Source organism: Citrus clementina, unplaced genomic scaffold, assembly GCF_000493195.1.
Source record: "Citrus clementina cultivar Clemenules unplaced genomic scaffold, Citrus_clementina_v1.0 scaffold_5, whole genome shotgun sequence".
Taxonomy (NCBI): domain Eukaryota; kingdom Viridiplantae; phylum Streptophyta; class Magnoliopsida; order Sapindales; family Rutaceae; genus Citrus; species Citrus x clementina.
The window spans coordinates 20,616,023-20,621,314 of record NW_006262201.1 but is presented as its reverse complement, the minus strand read 5'-3'; the positions used below and the strand labels follow the sequence as shown (position 1 = coordinate 20,621,314).

The window sequence follows — 5,292 nt, the reverse complement described above, 5'->3', positions numbered from 1 at the left end:
AATGTGTGATCATTATGTTTTTGTGAAGAAGTTTAGTGATAATAATTTTATTATTCTTTTGCTTTATGTGGATGACATGTTGCTTGTTAACCATAATGCTAGTAAAATTGATCAACTAAAAAAAGAGCTTAGCAAGTCTTTTGCAATGAAGGACTTGGGACTGGCAAAACAAATTCTTGGCATGAAAATTTCTTGAGACAGAAAAACTGAGATGTTATGGTTATCTCTAGAAGTATATATTGAAAAGTTTCTTGAAAGATTTAACATGGGCAAGGCAAAATCTATTTGTCTCTACTTGCAAGCCATTTCAAGCTTAGTTCTAAGTATTATCCTACAAGTAAGAAAGAGAAGCAAGAGATGAAAGGAGTTCCTTATGCTTCAGCAGTTGGTAGTTTGATGTACGCCATGGTTTGTATAAGACTAGATATTGCTCTTGCAGTTGGTGCAGTCAGTCAATTTCTCTCCAATCAAGACAAAGAACACTGGATAGCAGTGAAATAAATTTTTAGATATCTTAAAAGCACTTCCAAGGTATGTTTATGTTTTGGCGGTGACAAACTTGTGTTACAAGTGTACACAGATACAGATATGGCAGAGAATGTTGATTCTAGAAAATTCTTATCAAGATATTTGCTCACCTTTGCAGGGGGAGTAGTCTCATGACAGTCTAGACATCAGCACTGTGTTGTTCTGTCTACCACAAAAGCAGAGTATATTATAATTACTAAAGGTAGCAAAGACAACTTTGTTGTGTACTATGATAGTAAGAGTGTCATTCACTTGGCAAATAATTAAACATATCATTCAAAATCCAAGCATATTGATGTGAGGTATTATTGGATATGAGACGTGCTTGAGAAGAAACAGTTGCAGATTGAAAAGATTCACACATCGGAGAATGGATTAGATATGATAATAAAGTCGTTGCCCAAGGAGAAAATGAAAAGTTGTATGCAGAAAGTGGCCTTGGTGGAGACCCCATATGATCTGGAGATGGGAGATTTATTGGGTTCATCTCATTTGGATGGTCCAAGCCCAAAGGTTTATAAGTTTAGGTAATTAAATAATTAAAGAAAACTTGAAGGGGCCAGTTGAAATTTTTGTTAAAATAAGCCTTTGTAAACATTATATAAAGAAGAATAAGAAAGGGACTGTCAGGATTGAAAAAAGAGAAAAAGAGGAGAGAATAATGAGACAAAGGAAATTTTGGTTTTGGAAATAGAAATTTCAATATTTGATTAGATAATCGGAAGGCAATTTTAACTCCGTTTTCTCTCAAATTTTAAGGGTAAATTCATGACATCACCTTCTACAATCCTACTGATCTTGATTTTTAGTTTATCTTCTCATTAGCTATTATTTGAGATACTCACTTATTATAGAGACAGATATTAGGCTGTTATTATAAGTTAAGATTATTGAGATTCTTGATGTTATTAGCCTTTAGTGTTATCTAGAGAAGAATTTTGTGTTGTAATCTCATTAATATAGTGGAAGATTATATTGGACTACAGTCCCATGGTTTTTCTCGTTTTGAGTTTTCTATGTAAAAATCTGTGTTTTTTGTGGTTGGTTTATTGCTTTGGATTGTATTAGATTATTTTCTGCCTATTTATTTTTAGTACACATCCTATCTTAATCACACAAAGAGGGAAAGAGTTTTATTTCCCCCTAATTTGCAGCTGCTTTTGTGGATCCCTCTCCCAACATTTCTATAGATGACAGTGATTTCTTACCAAAACCGTTGGCGCTGTCCCCTGCACCATAATTCTTTGAACATTCAACCGGTTTTCTCATTGTGTTAAGCTTAGGACAATTCTCATTCTTACGACCATAAGTCCCGCAATTGAAACATATAATAGGCAAATTTTCATACTCGATTTTTTTGCATTTTACCATCCAAAATATATTGTGAACAAAGAGGTTTTTTAAGTGATTTCTCAACTGCAATGAGAGAAAACTTTCCCCCTGTTGCTGACTTACTGTTGTAATCAATTCGAATCACTTTTCCCACGACATTTCCAAGTATATAAAGAATCCTTTTATGGTAACAAAGTATAGGCATCCCCCGTAGGCGAATCCAAGCAACAATGTTTTCGAAATTATTGTTGGAGGCATCAAAGTGAGGGTTCAATTGTTGCACAATGAGATAATGGCCAAGAATGGTCCAAGGACCTTCTGTTAGAGCATGATGGGCGTCTCCTTCTCTTTTGAATCTAACCAGGAAGAAGTCATTTTCAAGATCAAAAACTGTGAATCTTTATGACATTCTCCGAAGATCATTCAACCTATCGCAAAGGGCCCTGATTAGTGTTAAAAATTGTATGTTTATTAAAGGATAAAAATGTTATTTTGTTTTATTAATGTAATTTATATTTGTAATTGTGTAACATATTGTGAATTTCTAATTATTTTTCTAAATATTTGATTTTGTGTATTTTTGTGTGTTTATTAGGTAAAAATAATAATTTCATGCAATTTGAGGCTCCGAACAAATGCATGGATGTCAAATTTGGATTCCGGAAGTCCGAGAAATTATGTCATTGTCGAGGAGGATCCAAGACTTTTGTTGTATTTTTTTACATTTTTTACCACGGTAAATGTGGTAATTGTAAAATTATAAGTTTTTATCATAGTAGGTATGATAATTGTTAGTGGAATGTGTTGGATGTGCTTGAGTGGATAAGTTAAGTTTATGTTTTATTAGTGGGACAAATGTAAGGTTAAGATGTAGTTAGATTTTTTTATTTGTGTGGTGTAGATTTACCATATATTAGTATAAATAGAGGGGGGGTGAACACACCTCTCCACACCTTCTCTTCTCTTCTTTTCCCCCAAATTCTTCTCCTCAACTCTCTTTGTAATTTATTTTCAATCAATAAAATTAGTTTTATTTCAATTTTCAAATTCCATTTTTAATTATGTGTTTTTCAATTTTAGTAATTTCCTTTATAAAAAACATGTTTAGCTAAATATTAATAGTTAGGGGAAGGTGAAACTCTTAGGAAATAAATAAGATTTAATGAAATTCTATTTTTAATTTTATAAATTAAATTATTTTCTATTTAATTTTATACATATTTTATATTATGAGAATTTGATTTATTGCAGACAAACAAGGGAGTTTGGCACAATAAATTCTTTTTATCTAAATATAAGGTATGGTAAAATGGTATTTTGACTTGTTGTAGACAAATTAAATTTTGGCACAATGAATACTTAAACCATCATAAAATTAAAGGGAAATAATAATAATTTATATAATTAATCTTTTGGGCAATAAATCTAAAAAATGGCAAAAAGAATTTATTAAGTTTTATTTACTACTAAGAGTGAATCCACAACCATAATTAATTCAATTTCATAGTTTTATTTCAATTAAGTTGTTTATATTTAAGTTTTATTTTCAAATTTTAGATAAAATAAAATAAAATAAACAAATTAAATCTTTTCTCTGTGGATCGACCTCGGACTCACCGAGATATATTATAACTAGACACTCTTATACTTGAGAGTAAAACAAACACTTTTAAGTCGTGTCAAGTTTTTGGCGCCGTTGCCGGGGAGAGGTATTTTTTTTTCCTTTTATTTTTTTACTTTTTGTGTAAAGTTTTGTTTGCCCCCTTTTCCTTTTCTTAAATTCTCTTCTACCCCCACATCTTTCATAATTCTAGTTTCACCCCAATAATTCTCGTTTCTTACTCATTCTTCTCATAATTACGTTCTGGCCCTAAAATATTTCTGAATCTTCATTTTCATCCCACATGGCTCAATTCTAAACTTCTAAATATTACGGTGTGGCCATAAAATTATAAATAATTTCAGTAAGATCCCTAGATAAAATTTCTCACAATAATTAGACTTGGACTTATTTGGACTTAATTTGGACCAAGAAAACTAACTACTAACACTTAACTAACTAACTACTAATTTTTTTATTTCAGTATTTAATTTTCAGTTTTTTTTTTACATTATTTTTATTTTTATTTTTTTTATTGGTAGGTTCAACCACTAGTTTTTTTAATTTAATTTTAAGTTATTAATTTATTATTTCGCATTTTTTTTGTTTTATATGGTGGGTTCAACCACCAATTTTTTTTTCGCATTTATTTTATGCTTTATTTTTTTTTGTTAATTTAATTGGTGGGTTCAACCACCAAAATTGTTATTTAATTTTAAGTTATTAATTTTCTTTTGTACACTTATATTATTTACATATTTAATTTTTCATTTTTTTCTTTTCGCAATTTTCATTTAGTTTTTGTGTTACTAATTTGTTTGTTATCTTTGTGATATAATTATTGTATGAGACGTTGGTCTCGAACTTCAAGTGGCAGGTTAGTTCGTAGATCTCAATCACCACCACCAATCATGGACGAGATCCAAGACGAAAACAATTTAGGGCAACTTAATCCTCCAATTGATCAAGGAGACAACCAATCTCAACATGATCAACCGAGAACTTTGAGAGACTACATGAATCCAACCAGAACTGGAGCACCGTCGTGTATAGTATTTCCTCTAGAAGCATCTCGATTTAACTTCAAACCAGGTATTATTCAACTTTTACCAACATTTCATGGTTTAGAATATGAAAATCCATATTTGCATCTAAGAGATTTCGAGGAAGTTTGTAATACATACACAGACCAAAATTGTAGCATGAACATAATTAGATTAAAGCTTTTTCCTTTTTCATTAAAAGATAAAGCTAAAACTTGGCTACAAAACCTTAGATCTGGATCAATAAGAACTTGGAATAAAATGCAAGAACAGTTTTTGAAAAAATTCTTTCCACCTCATAGAACAAATTCTTTTAAAAGGCAAATCACTTCTTTAACTCAAAAAAATGGAGAAACATTATACTAATGTTGGGATAGGTTTAAAGAATTGCTTAACATATGTCCACACCATGGTTTTGAAACTTGGCGATTGGTCACTTATTTCTACGAGGGCTTAATACCACAAACTAGACGAGTTGTAGAAATGATGTGTAATGGTGAATTTAAAGATAAAAATCCTGAAGATGCACTAGATTACCTTGACCAATTAGCTGAAAATGCACAACATTGGGATACTGTTGGAACTTTTGAATTGACTAATAAACCACAACCATCTCCATCTAGTGGAGGAATCTACAACCTTAGGGAAGATCATGATTTACAAGCAAAATTTGCATCCCTAGTTAGGAAGGTTGAAGCTTTGGAAAATAAAAAAAGTGATCAAGTAAAATCTGTTCAAGAAATTGCATGTGATGTTTGTAGTTCTAATGATCATTTCACTCAAGATTGT

At 30.9% G+C, this 5,292-nt stretch overlaps 1 non-coding gene across 1 annotated transcript; it reads right to left on the bottom strand.

Annotated features, from left to right (window-relative positions):
* Window positions 1–4,810: 4,810 nt before the first annotated feature.
* On the bottom strand, window positions 4,811–4,919 carry LOC112098647. Its single transcript, XR_002905757.1, has one exon. It is a non-coding gene; the product is annotated as a small nucleolar RNA R71 (small nucleolar RNA).
* Between the last annotated feature and the right edge of the window lie 373 nt (window positions 4,920–5,292).